Source organism: Temnothorax longispinosus, chromosome 5, assembly GCF_030848805.1.
Source record: "Temnothorax longispinosus isolate EJ_2023e chromosome 5, Tlon_JGU_v1, whole genome shotgun sequence".
NCBI classification, from domain to species: Eukaryota; Metazoa; Arthropoda; class Insecta; order Hymenoptera; family Formicidae; genus Temnothorax; species Temnothorax longispinosus.
Genome location: NC_092362.1, coordinates 23,864,238 through 23,881,357, shown reverse-complemented (window position 1 = coordinate 23,881,357; position 17,120 = coordinate 23,864,238).

Here is a 17,120-nt window from a genome sequence, read left to right as displayed (position 1 = left end):
GAGAGAGAGAGAGAGAGAGAGAGAGAGAGAGAGGGAAATCGCGGGATCAGAGAAGAATAAAAGGAGATAACTCAAAATTTTCATTTATTAATTTCCGGAAGCGTCGGAGCCGCGAACGCGTCAGAATCGATTCGTACTAGTGTGCGGTGACAAGAAATCTGTTGACTCAGGAGCGCGAGAGGTGGCTGTAATAAAAATAAATATTCCCAATGTATGCGAACCGAGCGGGACGAGCGGGAACAGTAAAGTACGGGGTTCTCGCAAGGGGAGAAAGGGTGGTGGAGAGGGCACGACGTCGTTTCCCGCTTGTATGCTCCATAACGATATATAAAGCCGACATATTTCCGAATAAATCGTTTTTTTCAAATCTCTTGCATAGAACGACCGATAAACTCGACATGGATAGCTCATGCCGAGGGGGAGAAGGTGTCGTACCGATACTCTCTCTCTGAAGCCGACGCCGTTTTCTGCTGTGCTGTTGTACGGATTTTTATTCGGCCACCGGTATATTTATGGACGATCGTGTGCGTACGGCGTTGCGCAGATTCGCGAAATGATTTACACCCGTTTTTCGATTACGCCGCCTCTCTGCGGATCCATAATCGTAGATATATGTAATCCACATTTGTCCACAATGGAATTTCATTATTCCGAATTTATGGACAATGAAATAAATGTCTGTTGTCACCCTTGCCGTCTTTGGTATCAGACATTCGTACTTAACAAATAATTTTTTGAAACAAATTTTTGAAGTCATTACGTTGAATTATAAATTTTGTAACATGTATAACAAGATCTAAAGATCTTTATTGCAGAATTTTAAAGATACATTGTGACATTTTTCAGTCATTAGTATACATAATCAAGATACATAATAGTCCTAAGATAGGAAATTATTAATTTGTAATGGAACTGTTCCATGGTCCAGTGTTAAATATAATCATAGAAGTTGGAATATCACTATTAATTTAGTCTTTTGGGGATTATAATTTCATATACGGCACGTTCGAGCTGGAGTTAGGGTGCGATATAAAAGCAGAAACACAAATCTCGGTTGGTTTCGGGCGGTTGCTTTTCAAGATCTCGGTAATGGACCCCGGATATACTCCTGGAGTGGATGTTTCCTGGGTCTGAATCAGCTCTAATACCAGCCGCTCACGATATAGACACATTCGTTATTTCACATTAGTATTTGCAATGTAAAACAATATCAAGATATAGTGATATTACGGTGAGAGAATATTAACGTTATTGACTTTACTTTTCATAATCTGAATCTAATTAAACTAAATTTCTGGACTACTTTAAGAAAATATAATAATATATAATATCACTGCAATATATACATTTTTTTTCTCTCTCTCTAATGCCTAAATAATGATATATTAAGCATTTAAAAATGTATTTTTATTTCTGAAAAGATTTGTATTCTATCGAGCTGTATTGTTTAGTATTCCGGCATAGTGCCGATGATGTTTTACCGATAAGTCATGGGTGGTTATGCTTCTTTTTTCCGAGCCCAGCAGGCTGTAATGGACCGCAACATCTTGCGGAGCAGTTCACACACCCGTCTAGCTTTTCATCCCTTTGTCATTTTGTCTCGGCCTCGCAGCCAACAAAAGAGTAAAAACTCATATCACGTGGCCGACAATCTTTATGCGAGTTTCTTCTAGTGAAATTTCTTTGCTCGCGAATTTATTTTACGTTGTAAACTGTTGATATCGAATTTTTTTGAAATATTCTTTGACGAAGGTTTTCGTTGTAATAATATTTATAAAATAACAAGACTAGGATTATATAATCTTACCTTGATAATTGAAATTATTATTAAGTTTTACATTAAAATAAAACTAGTGTTTAAAGCATTGTTTTCAAAATCAGTAAATCGCATCTCCCCTTCTCATAAGCCTTCCCTCATCTCCCTCTTGATGAAAGGCATTAACACCGCATTGTTTATGAGGCACCGTAAGAAACCAACGACGACGGCAAGAGATTTAGGGGTGAATCGAGAAACGAGACGTTGCGGGGAAAACAAATGGCGCCGGGATTCTCTGCGATAAAAAATTGCACATCTGTTTACATTAATACCCAGTCATTAGCAAGACTTAGTGTCAAAATTCCAAGTCGCTATTTTCTAGGTCGCACGAAAGGTCTCTCAACAGACAAATGCGACGGATCGCGCGCGGATCGTCGAAACACAGAAGTGAATCTTTTGATTAATTACAGTGTCAGTGAAAATAACCCGAATTTTAACTACGAATAGTTTCTCACACATATTTTATAGAATCTTTGACATTATTCACTTATTGTTAGTTCAAAAAATATACATATACATAAATGTTAATTAATATATGGCTTATTAGTTGATGTTAGTTGATATATTACTGGCGAGTCTTAAAAGTGGTTAAATCGTTATTTAATTTTTCTTTAATTTGAAGGATATTATCGTATCAAATTTACTAGTTAAAGTGCTTAAATATTAGATACGGAATTGACAATATCTTTATTAATACTGGTTTCAAGTTTTAATTTTTTAGCGTGTGTGACAGTTTAATAGTAAAGATAGATATCTTATGTATAATTAAACGATAGAACATGAAAGTTTGAAAGCAGTATCAGTGAAGGAAATGTTAATTTAATCACTATTAAGGACGTCGTTTGAAATAATGGTATATATTCTTTTACTTTATAATTAGCTAATACAAATTGCAAACATGTGTCTGAGTTTATCTCTCAAGAGAATGTGTAAATCAAAATAAGCATCTGTAATAATCTTCAGATCTACATCCTATAAATTACTCAGAGCGCAACATCTTGCAATTCCTCCTGTCGGCGTCGCTGTAGAGTCCATAATTGAAGAAGCTACAGCTTGTCTGATAAATTCATCTTTACAGAATAAACGATTGTTTTCCCAATGAGTCCAGAATAAGGACGCGAGCGGAAATGAGGAAAGGGGTGCGAGAGAAAGGGTGGGAAGGGAGGGAGAAAGGGAGAAAGGGAGGAAGGGAGCGAGCGAGTTCGTCGCGGGTTCGAAGGATGAGGGAATAGCGGAAAGGAAGAAAGGTGGAGAAAGAGATGAAAGAGGGAGATGGGAGACATCGAAGGACGACCCGGGCGTTCATCGGACATTTATCCAATTAACCGATTCGAGTCGAGTAACCGGGGGTCAGGAGATCGTTCTGATACCTATACACATACCTACACACACACACGTACGCGCGCGCCCTTCCGCGTTCCTCCGCGGGGTCGTCCGTACGGATACCAGAGAAAGCTCCATTACGTATATATGCCTAATGCCGAATGTTGATCTGTTATGTTTAATTACAGGGGCTGATATTGACGGGTCGGTATGTGCCTCGAAGAGGAGAAACGCGGCGCCGCGCCGCGGCGGGAATGAGGGAAGGGCGGGGAGGGCGGGATTGGTTCCGGTTGCTTGTTCGCAAAGTCACCCCTTTCTCCGTGCGGATCCGGGCGGCGGAGAAGCGACGGAGGTTCTCCGGGCACTGTCGAACGAAATGGCCAGCAATATTGTCGTCGTGGTCCGGGGGATTTGCGTGGGGCGGATCGGAAGGGGTTGGCAGGGGCCGCCCGAGTGACACGGGAAATTAATTATACGCTCCTGGAAGTCCTGACCTCCGATAGAATACCCGAAGCAGACTGCGCCGTTCGCGATTCCCCCGCACCTCTTTCCACCGCGCCGCGTCGCGGACGTTCTCTTATTTTCCGATGATGAGAATCGGGCTTCGTTTCTTTTCCCGTGAGCGTTTCCCAACGCGCCAGTGGCATCGATAGGTATGTCGGAGACGTCCTTTGAGATGTCTACCTTTGTTTGAAACTATATAATGTCTTGAAATCAAAAGGATCACGAGATTCAATTTCCCACTAAATTCTGATGACGAAGGGCCACGAGAGAGAGATAATCACTCGAGGCGAGTGATAACATATATTGTGCTCTAATATCTACTCAAACATAAATTCATATTTTATATTTTGAAGTTAAAATTCTGTAAACGGTAAAATATCTTTTATCTTCCGAGAAGCGATGAATACAATGTAGTGCTAATATCGGTTATAAATTAACTCCCGTGCTGTAATTGCGAAAACGCGACGTTACACAGCGCGGTATTACACCACGGTGACAAAGTTATTGAATCGTCGAAGGAACCGCAACGATGTATATCTATTTATTTTGTGTGCCCCACGGTGACGGGGGTTTGCAGGAGAGAATATTGCATTTCCAGTCTCCGCAAACCATCTCTCTTCATTTGTCTCCTTCCGACGTCGACTTCACCCCCCTGGATTCTATAATCCGCTTACGGCATGGACTCATTACACAGCTCACATTATTAATACCGCGTATAACGTATTCTTATTAGTTATTCTCGGAAGTATAAAGTCAGCTCTCCTTATCCGCATAGCTGACACTGTCTGCTTGCTCTGTGAAACTCCGTTAGAATTTGTTACCGTTCCTCCATTACATTCTCTGTAGTGAGACTCTCGCGTTATCTCTATCATTTAAATTTATCATGACACTGCTTGATAAATATCTCTATATTATTAAAATCAAATAAAATTTTTATATATCTACTGATTTTTTATTAAAGAGATGCTTTTACAGATAAATTATCTTATCAAAAGTTGTATAATTATACTATTTCAGTATACTTGTACATTTTTGAGAAATAACTCTTATGACAATCTAACATTATTTGAACAAAAATTACATTAAAAAGCGATATCCTAATCTGACTTAATGTAATATGTTTGACCTAGGATGGAGCTCGTAAAATTTCTGCAAAAATTATATAAAAATAAAAAAAATTGTGCAAATTAGGAGTTTGCACATTACTTTCTCGCCATTTTTAAGTGTGCAAATTAGAAATTTGCACATTGCTTTTTATTACGCTTATAAAGCTTCCTCTATGAGGAAGCCAAACTAATAAATACTAATAATTATGCATCAAATAAAATACAAGTTTCCTCATAGAGGAGCTTTGTGAGCGCAATAAAAAGCCATGTGCAGATTCCTAATTTGCACACTTTTTATTTAATAATGTGTAAGTCACGTAATTAATTTACTTAACGTACTTAACGGTAATCAAAAGTAATAGCTCATCAATCGAAAGAAATTGTCTGCTGTCGAAAATAGTAATCCGTCGCACACAAAATTCAATTTCGGTAAATAAAATTATTTAGTTGCTTGTTCGTGCTTTATTGTTAATAAAGGATTACGCATAAAAGCGCTGGGTATGCATGTCATCTGGCGTTAGAATTCAAGATTGGGGTCTCAGGCATAGATTAGGATGCGTCGTGTTCACATGCCAGCGCGCTTCTTAGACACGGCGATGGCAAATAAGGCAGCCGGATTCTAATTGCCAGTCATAAATCAGGGACAACACCTGCACGATTCCGAAATGTTTATGGGGGCGGTGCTGTTACATCCTTCATTAGAAGGACGAACGGATGAAATGACGAACTGATTCAAGTTTAACCGACGCGCCGTGACATTAGTATTACTAATTACGCTCGGCAATCAGTGGCACGTGTCATTCCGATAATTTTATACGATTGTTGTGTCTAAGAATCTTTTATTTGGTTATTTCACAAGTTTTTGATATACAAGGGAAGAAAAGTGTCAAGTATTTCATCTTTTCTTAAATGAAAAACATTATTTTGACGATAGCAGACAAATGAAAATGAATTTCCTTTCTCGTATCTAACTCTGTAATTCTACGGGAATGGATACATACATAGATACATGCAAAACATCTTTTTATACAATATAATTGTAAAAAGGCATTAATTAATACAACGGAATTGGATCTCGCTTTAGCCATTATGCATCGTTATCTCGAATGTTGTGTTGTGATATAAAACTCAAAAGCGATGAACAAGAAGGGATTCGGACAATCTCTTTGCCGGCATTTTCCTGCCGAGCGCCGAATTAGCGTGGAATTAGTACCGGAGACACGATGAGAGGCAGAAATTAGCGGATATGTAAATTAGGCATCTTCTTTGCTGCGCTATTTGTCATGCATTTTTGTCGAGACGTTTAATCGAGAAGTTATCTCATAATGTAAACGGAAGGATAATATTGAGAATTTTAATTGTAAGAAATCAGTATATTATTATTTGCTGATGATAACAAAATTCATTAAAAACAAATGCATCGATGAATCTATAATGTAATTTGTATATGATTATAGGTTATATATATATACATATATAGATGTGATAAATATTAATCTTATGTTTATACACTATCATATTTTTTTTGTTTTAATATTAAATCTTTTTGAAAAAAAGTATTAAATTAACTGCATATTTAATGTATATTTAATGCATATTTTAAACCACACAAGAAATGTCTGAACAGTTATCTATTTATAATTTTTAGTCCTAACTTGTCTACAGTCTTTCTTTCAAATTTTCTGGCAAACCATAGAATGAACTATCGCGCGATTTGACTAAAAGTAAGCTTTAAGTCAGTGGATTAGTATAGTGAGCTCCTTTTCTCTCAGGATAATACCTCGACTATCGTCGAGTATCCCATGGGATTGTATTTAAGTGCGTTTCGCGATGCACAAAGCCGCGGTCTCCAGAGAGTGGCAATCGACTTTCTTTGAGAAGTGCCGGCAAGGTAAAGGGGGGCAAGGAGCGGGTCCGACAAAAATAAGAATAGTAAATAATATATTCGAGTAATAGGGGCCGCGCCGCGCGCGTTTCGCGTGCACAACTCACCCTATAGAACGGCGCGCGTCTTATAAGGATGAAGAGGGAGGCGCGAGAATGAACGTAATGAAAAACTGGGGCTGCTTAAATAAAATAAAGCTTGTCGGCATATTATTGGTGAGAGGGCCGTACTTTATCTTCCACCCTGTTTCGCTACCACCTCACCATTTTTCCGTTTACTCTTCGCGAGGCTGGCGTCGGGCACTCGGTCTACTGATAATCTTAGGTATGTGGTGCGTAACGAAAGATGTGCCTTAAAGACTACCATTACTACAGAAACAGTATATTACATAGCACTTTAAATTATTGCACCAATTATAACTTTTAATTCAATTAAAATGTAACACACACAATATAGAGATAATGAAAATTTTGATGTTTTTCTTAACGTTAATATTTCCATTTTATAGTTAATATTAGATCAAAACAACATCAATTTTTATCAAAGAATAAAGAAGATTAATTTGTTATAATGATAAAATATAATAGCATAAAAATAAAATATAAGAATTGTAATAATTCTCTAAACTGATTAATCTTCTCTTCATATATAATTTGCAATCTTATAATTATTTATGATGTTTTCATAGTATGCATAATACATTCTTACATCTCGCGACAGAAAGACAGTTTTTCTTAAACTTTTCTTACGATTTTATATTTTCGAAGAAAAACAGGGACAACAATAACTGATAATACACTGCTAGCGAGGAATGGCGAGGATAGTTAAAAAATAATTATGAACGGCAAACATCCATAATTTAAAGCCTATTATTGATATTTGCAGGATGCCCAGACATTACGTGATGGCGATCTTATGTACAGGTTTGACTTATCGGTTTTCCTTCGCGCATAAATCTCATTCGACTCCACCGTGTTGCATAGCTTGTTTCCATGTCGCAAACTACGGCCGCTATCACACGGAGGATCAGAAGGGTGAGCCTAAGCGTTTCATCCCGAAGGCTTCGCCGATCGATCGCGATTCCCAAGGTCATCCGGAGTTTTCCGGCAATGGACATTGTGTCGAATGATCCGTTTCGATAGGCTATGGGGATTCGAAAAGAAATTCCTACCAGCCGAAGCGAAACTTTTTCACCAGTAATCTTGCATCTCCCACGACTTTTTATCCTCCTCTGCTCTCCCTGCCTCTCTTTTTCTTTCTTTGCATCGTATCCTGAAAACACCACCGTTCATCACGGTGAAATGGGGCGTACTTAAGACGCTTTCACGCGCAGCTTCTTTTTTACATTTGCAGTTTCTATCAAATTTGTATTTTTTTTCTCTCGCGATAACACATTGCTAGAGCGAAAATAGGAAATATAAATCAAGTGTCATTGAAGAAAATCTTTTGATGATGATAACACGATGATCGAGGCGGAAAGAAAAAGATTCAGGAAATTCAAGGTTATGCATTCCCTTTAGAATCGGGTAGTCTGCGAAGAGGGTGGGAAAGACCGAAATGGCAACGAGCGGAGACCAAAAGTGGGAGTTGCTCGGTGGCAAGATTACGGCGAAGTTGCGCTCATTTAAATAATGCGCACAATAAAGTATGCAATGGCGAGGGCGGAGGTTGGGCTGGGTTCCGTTAGTTCTCTCGGTGTGGAGCGTAGGGAATGGCGCTCCCGGGTGCAGTCACGTACCTTGAAGAAGAGGCAAAACAGCTAAACGCACGCATACGCATGAGCGCATCTTTAAGGGCAAAGATAATAATCTGCGGGCTACAATTTTAGAAATATAGCGTTTAATTTAGTATCTCTTGTGATTCACATATTTTCCTTATTTATTTAATTATTACTATAGTTATTTCTTTTAAATAATTAATAAATAATATAACAACAGACATATTATACTGTTTCGAGTGATTAAGTATAGTCTTATCAATGCGATTATTTCTGCAAAACGTAGGGTGAACCTTCGCTCGCGATGAACATTTTAATGCCGGAAGCTACAAATTCGTGCGTCTCTTAAACGCGTGGCGCTGTCCGGCGCGCGGAAAGAAGCAGTCAAACGGCGAAGAAGCGGTCGAAGGATACGGCGAGGGTTTGGCGGAGCTTTTCTCCCTAAGGGTCGCTCGCTTCGAGGGGTAGAGAAGAGGCCGGCCAACCGTGTTTTTGCGAGCTGTTTCTGCTGACCAGTGCGGCTTTTCCTGTGCGGTCATCTCTCGTCGCCTCCCAAAGCTTGTAGAGTCGCTTATTGCCTCGAAGCTCCTGTTAACCGCCCTCTTTAGCTTCCTGTCCCGTCAGTCCTTCGTATCCTACCTCCTTCGTTTCTTACGCGTCAATCCGTGGGACAGATTATAGCCGGATTTTGGACGACCCTTTGCTAATTCGTATCGACCATGCTTGTAATGTTGCTGATGTCATTGCGTGACATCGTTTTAACTACTAAAAAGTAGACAATAAAAAAATTTTGTTTATATGAAAAAAGTTTTCTTTAAAAAATGTACAAATTCTGAGAATAATTCAGCGGACTTCTTTCGCTGCATTAAACCACCATCTTCTTTTTTTTTCCCAATACATCCTCTTGTGGGTACATATATTTTTTAGATCCTCGAATTAAATAATTCTCGGAATTTATCAAGTAGCGGATTAATAAGTAATTGCACATTTGCGTTGTCTTTTCTGCCAATTCTCTTCAAGGTATCGTAATTAATGAGCAATAAATGGGGATTTATAAATGAAGCCGCATATTATTTCCGATAAACAGCAAACGCTGGCGATGCTTTATTTCCATTTGGCTAGCGGTAGTCCGTTTGGCGATGCGTTACTTTACAACGTTTTACATGGCCGAGCTTGCTTTGATACGAGCTGAGAGAAACAAGTAAATTGCGCAAGTGAAAATTCCAGCTCTGCGAGAACGTAATCAGTACGGCACACTTTGCGCGCGCGCGCTTGTTCCAGGTGGAGGGAATACAATGTCCCGGGGCGATCACTTTGTGAAGATTCGAGGCAGCGTAGATCTCTCTCTTCCTTTATCAGCCCCCGCACCCTCAGCCGGACTCACCTCTGTTCGGCCGGTTGATTTTAACACGTAATAAGATTCGCGGACGGTAATGTTACATGTTTGTACTCGGCTTGTTATCGCAACGGAAAATTACACAACACCGCCGCCGCCGCTGCCGCTATGTGCCACCGCCTCCTCCATTAAAGGGCGCAAAACATTTATAAGTATCCAGTGCCGCCGCGGGCTACGCGAAGCGAAATAAAGTCTGCTCTTCTCTGAAACAAAGCGGTTTTTATGAGGCGCGAGACATCGCGAGTTGCGGGTTCAAGGTATAAATACGGGATGGCAATTGACATTTAACCTCCTGCTTTGGAATTTAATCGACGCGCTCGCGTATCTAATTTAACATTTTTAATGTGCAACCTCTTGTAAAAGGCGCGGAAGATAATATGTTCATTATAAATCGTCTTTCATAAGATGGAACTTGTACGTACTATAAATTTTATATAATCGTGCAATTTAGTTGTGTGAAAAATAATTTAATTTATATTGGTTGAAATATTATTTCTTCGTTTTATGCACCAAAATTTTTATATAAATTTCCATTTCTAGCAAATTCTGTAATTGTACCTTATACTAAATATGAAATTCGCGAATGAAATTGAGTAAAGAAATTACATATACGAGAATGTTTGTCGAATTTGCTTCCTTTAAAAGATCATATCTCGGTCAGGATAATCGCTCGACAGCTAAACAAGATAATAATTTAAAGTTTTAACAAAGTTAACGGACTAACATAGCGGGTTACTTCAGACTGATATTTCTGAATATGCACTTGAGCATGCGCGCAATATGTAAAGTTATGTCACGTAATTGAAATTGTCGGTACCGGTAAACTAGCGTAAGGGTATTTCCGGGGATAAACGCCGAGAGAGAGAGAGATAGAGAGATAGAGAGAGAGAGAGAGAGAGAGAGAGAGAGAGAGAGAGAGAGAGAGAGGAGAAGAAGAGAGAGAGAGAGAGAGAGAGAGAGAGAGAGAGAGAGAGAGAGAGAGAGAGAGGAGAGAGAGAGAGAGAGAGAGAGAGAGAGAGAGAGAGAGAGAGAGAGAGAGAGAGAGAGAGAGAGAGAGAGAGAGAGAGAGAGCGGCACAACTGTCGCATAGTTTTGCATCCCTCCGGTCGGACAATTAAGCGAATTACATGTAACAGCTGAACATTAACTCGTAATGTGACCCTTCATTTACTCGACCGTTAGCCACACCTACTACCCCTCAAGGGTGAGTACTTATCATCCCTCCGTCCCTTCGATCTCTCATACTAATCGAGGTACGGATTTAGTTTGAGAAATAGCCACCTGAACTACGCAATCATCCGTTGGCGCGACTTAAGTACAATTAACGTGTGTCGGTGAATACTTGATTATTTATCATTTACATTTTGATTAAAATTCAAACCGAGCTAATTCTCAAATAAATTGATTTCACTGAAGTAAACTAGTTGTAGCTTTTTAATTTTTACAAGACATGATATATTAGTGTAATCTTTGATTACGCAGAATTTATTCACGCTTTTATTTTTATTATTTTTGTAAGGGCATCTAAATTTTCCGCTGCTAGAAACTTATTCCCACATGTCACAAAGGGCGTAAACAGTATTAACACTCAATGAACACACTGTGGGGTCGTGTTATCGGCTATACCCTCCAAGTTCAAATTACTGCCGGCATTTGCCTTATCTCCGTCCCTAGTAAGCCGGCAAAGAATAACTACCGAAGATATCGGCTCTGCATATGTATCAGCTCGACTGAAAGTAGTTAAAGAAGTAAAACAAAATGCCGTGAAAATGCTAAACTTTATACCATACTGCTGTCATTTGAAAATTATCTATTTATCCATTTTTAATTCTTTTTAAATTATTTATCACCATATACAACAATAATAAATTAAGAAATAAATAAAAATAAACATATGTTATTTAAGAATCTGCGAATATTAATAAATGCAATCAGTTTAAGATATTACAAAGATTTATCTGGACAAAAGTTCAGACATATTGAATTCTCAGGTTTTATACGCGGTGTAAAATAATTTTGCATAACAGATAATTTTGTTCTCAAACACCGTCTGATGAGGTTACAAGAATATGTTGCACGAAGCGAATGGAAAGTCGAACCGCGACTGGCAGACAAAGACGGTTCTCTGTCGAATTTCCGGGGTGGTGCGTTTCCGGTGATGTGTGAGTCTGGATGGTGGCATCTTCGAGAATACCGCGGGAAAAGAAGGAAGCTGGGAAATCGACTGTCAGCTGGCACTCGAGAGAGCGTCGAGAGCGCGTTGCTGCGCACGAACGGGAAGTTTTTAGTTGCGAAATATTTGTAAATATTCCCTCTTTGTGGGACTTTGCGGGAGATTGGGAAGAAGTTGGGGGAGGCTTCTCCACACACACAGTACGGAACGAGTCAAGAGTGGAAAGAATAAAAGCTTTCTACTCTGTTATACGTTTGACGGTCAAACGGATTCTGTATTTGGCAAGAGCCCGTGTGCCGCCGGTCCGGCCGCCCTTCAAAGAAATGCCACGTATTTCGCGTGGTGCGTTTCCTATGATTAATGCCGGTATGTAATGGGTTGTTTGCCCTCAAAATATGCCATCCTTTGACGATCTCCTGGATAGATCCGGTGATGTTTACGACGCTCATAGGATATTCCGCTAAATCAAGGAGATCTGCTATATATTACGCGTGAATGGACTTATCTGACGAATTTCACCGCGCATTATTCTTTTCCGTAAAACAGTATTTTAATTATTTTGAGGAATGTTTATTTATTTAAAAAATTTATAAGAAATTGCAATGTTTATTTATAATAACGTGGCCATTGTGTAATCTTAATAGGTATACTAATTTAAATTTATTTTAAGTTAAATGGATGATTTAAATTAAAAGTTGCGTTTTAGTTAGCAAAATAATTAATTTTAAAGATTAATAAACCATGAAAAACTATATTATTTAATTAAATAATAATCAGCTAATTTCAAAATAATATAAAATATAATATTATGTTTATATAATTCGTTTTTAGCAAACTTTTAGCAACTCGGTCAACCTCATATAACTCGTTAATATTTTATACTTGACTTTTTCGGTCAATTATCATCTCTAGTTATAATGTTACCATTTATGTACGAATAAGCTGTATTATTAAGCATATCCCTCGCGGTCGGTTGGGAAAAAGCTTGCCACTGAAACGCGTGGTAAGCAAACGCGTAAGTAATTAAGTGGATCCAGGTGTTTCTGCGGAAAGGACGTAAAATTAATGGGAGTCGGTAACGATAGATATTCTCCGGGGTAGATCTCTTGGCCCGCCACACGTTGGACCGTCGAATCACGCGAAAGGCATCCCACGACTGGTAAACAAGCAAGGGTAGTTAGAGCAACGGTTAAACTGATGACTGTAGGCCTGCGGGGATGTTTAGGAGGGTTGTTTACGGCTACTTTCTCTCCACGGTCAATAAGGTCCAATCACCCCGGGAGACCAGACGATGTCTTTCCATTCAGTTCCTTCTTATTCGCTGACGATGCGACCATTGACCATCGCTATCGTATTTGCTAAAGATAAAAATGTGTCTTTAACCCTCCTCTTATATGACAATATACATTCACCAGACGTTTTTTCGATATATCGAATAAGTTTCATATTATGCAAAATTCCTGGACAAATCGGAGAAAAAGTTCCCGTTTTATATTGATATTCTTGTCATCTTCTTCTAAAGAAGCACATTGTAAAACATTTTTTTATAATTATATTTAAACATGGATGTAATTATATATACATATAATTGGTAAATTTATTAAATTATATTAATTGCTAAGCTTAATATAATTTTATACAAAACTTTACAATTATATTCTTTCTATGTAGACTTTGCTGTAAGAATAAAATAAATATGATTCGCGATAATACTGTCGCGGATACGTCTACTGTAAAAAAACAAAGGGGATGAATAGAGGGAGGTGGTAGACAGATTCGAGGGTGATGCGAAGATAGAGCATTTGCATGTGCCGATTGGCCACGTGGAAGCTCTGCTCGCTCCATCGCGCTTTCCTTTTAGCTGGATCTCTCACGTGATTTTTTTTCAGCACACATACACACACATCAAGTTATTCTCGACTATTTAAATTCTTTATATGTATCTTGCTTTTAATATTACGTCGACTCTTTAGATTTGTGTAATATTTTTTATAAAAGATTCCGTCTTGTTTGTATCAGCGCGAATAATAATAAATTGACGTAAGCATTACTTAGGACGACTTAACAAATATAGATTAAAAGTTGTTCGGATAGCACCGAGGGTGTTGTTACGAAAGTGCGACAAAGAGAAGAGAGAGGAAATAACGAAAGATGAAGGGAGATGCGTCGAACTTGGCGTGGAAAACGGGTTGGTTTTCGAGATTGGTGGCTGCGGAGCGGCGCCCTATACACGTACCGATGGAATTGTGTTTGTATTTTAATGAGGGGGCTATGCTAATCCCTCTCGCGGCATGCAGCCGTTTCAACCCTCCTCACCGGGCGCGGGCGACGAAGGAGGGCCCGTTTTTCCATTTCGTGGCTGCCGCGAACGGCTACACGGCGCTGAACCGAAGCTGAACCGCGCGGGGCTGCTTCTCTACGCTATTCGAGACTGGCGAATAAATTCGCACTTCACTTGTGTATTTGCAAATTTTAAAGGGGACGGGCGGGCCTTACAACGCCCGATTGTTTTAATATCGTTTCGTTGCCGCATGCACAGGGGAGAGCTGCGCGAAAGAATTAAAGGATAAACGGTAGGATATTCGTTGATTCTAGTCACTTCTTCAAAATACGATACGTAAAAACTTTCTCGCGAGCGATAGAAAAATGGCCTGCTTTATGAATTTGATGAATTAAATTGCACAACAACGAGGATACGCGAAATATTATATATCTAATTGTAAGTCAATGCAGTTAATTTAATAAAATTTAAGAAAAATGTTTAATTAGTTTGATGAATATTATTTTTAAGTTATGCGCATGCTTTCGCAAACTATGAAGATTAAAAGTAATTAGGCTGACGCTATTCATACTCTCGTCAAAACTTCTGTTACATTCGTTCTAACACCCTTTTCTGACCTACTGCCATAATTTCAGCAATCGATAGAGTCCATACGCTCGCCTACGTATGTATGTTTGTTTTCACCCCTGGACAGTCGGTTCCCCTTGTTAGAGGGTCGTTAGTCTTTAAAGAGGACTTATCGGGCTTAGGTTCAAATATCGTTCGTATTTCTTTTTTATTTCGTACATTGATTACTATTACATTGTGTGTGATTGCTATTTTTAATATTTTTAAATATACGTAATTAATGAATATAAAAAAATGTACAAAAAATTAAATATAATATAGATATTTATGCATTAAAAAAATAATATTTTAGAAGTGTGAAAAAGAATCGTTTTACGTTTTATCAGAATACAGTTTTAAATGTGGCTTGCTTCCGTCAGAAATACATTTCGTATTCTGTAGAAATAAATCAGATTTACGTCTGTTGACGAGATTTTCGAAATGTTGCATTTTGCAATGCAAACATGTCGATACCAAATAACTCAACTACATCATATGTACAAAACCTGATTAAAAAATCACTTAGAATTATTTCTGTTATTTGACGGTGGAGCATAAGTTTTTATGCTCGTTTATGTTTGGACATGGCCTTGCTTGGATGTGGAGCGGAAGACAACAAAACATAAAAGCAAAGTCCATCACAGGCTATAGCGGAGTAGCTATTACACGAGGACCGAGAGCTTTTTTCCGAGGGAATGAGCTTGGGAAAGTACAAAACTTCCATACTACACATGAAGTTAGACCAATAGGGGTCAATCTAATCGAGTCAATGTACTTACAGATCACTAGCTAGCCAATGGGAAGTTATTCCCTCATATTGAATTCAAATTGTTTCATCGATTTCCAGCATTAGCCCCAGAATAAGCGTTCTGCGTGGTTTTTACATAATTTCAGTAATTTTATCAACAATATCGATTGTTCGTACATTTTTTTTACCGCTGATCTTTTAATGGAAATAAATTACTTTTACTAGAACTATAATTAATTTTCTTTTACTTAACATTTATTAACATTATTTAGATTAATTAAAATTTAAATAATTATTTTTATCAAATTACATTAGATAAATAAATAGAGAATCGTGAAATAAGCAATGAAAATTTCTGATTGTAAGAATAGAATAATTGAAAACTACATACAAATTATGTAAGTTACGTGAGAATATGTGTGATACACATACATGTGATGTCTGATTAATTCTGTGCTACTTACTGTATATATTGTTTACAAAATATAAAGACGTTTCTCAACTCATAATGCGGTTAATAAGTATCTAATAGCATAATGTAAGCCATGATGCAATCGAAGCTATCTTAAGAAATAATTGCTTATGTAAAAAGCCAACTTACAATTAGTCTCGGATATTTTTGATGGTAAATTGCAGATCGACCGATTACTGAGAAACTATATTAAATAACGAAATAATACAATTTAATAAATAAAAATTATAATACAAGTTAAAAAATGTAAAGTGTTTACGCGATTTTATTCACTTATTATTATCAATGTTTGCCACACATTCACGCGTTTACAATTTATTATTTATTATTGTTATTCTCTTTTACTTTATAATTTATTATTTATACTTAAATTTCTAGAGATGTTAATAAATACACTCGTATTCTCAATATTAAAGTCAATAAATTACACCATAAACAATAAATTATTTTTATAATAAATATAATAAATAATTTTATAATAAATACACAATAAATTATTTTTACTACGTTTTTAGTATAATGAAATTATAATTATTAAACGTCATTATAATTAAATAAACGTCACTATCGCAATATAAGATTGGAATGCTTTCCGTTTAAAACCACAATTTTTTAAATAGATCCAAACAAATACTGCATTTGATATGAAGTTATAATATTCTCATGTTACATAGACCCTCGACACACCTCTTCTAAGCTAGCAGGACCAAATCGGCAGAATCAAACCGGACCTATCAGAATATTTAGTACCCATTTTGTACTAATTTGTACCACTAATAACAATTTTGTATCCCGTGCCATTTCGGAGAAAATCGTGGCGGTGCTACCTTAGCATTAAGCTAGAAAGACCACAAGAAAAAAAAAGAAAATTAAATACAGAAATTTGAAGGACTGAATTTGTACTAATTTGTACCATACAAATAAACTTAATATACATATATTTATCCCTTCTGCTCAAAAAATAACTCACCGGCCGATGCGCAACAGCGGAGTTGTAATTCTGCGTTGATCTGTAACAAAAGAAATATTTCTATATTAAAGCTACGTCCAAGATAATCGACAGTAAATAATTATTGCTCGTTTTTAAAACATT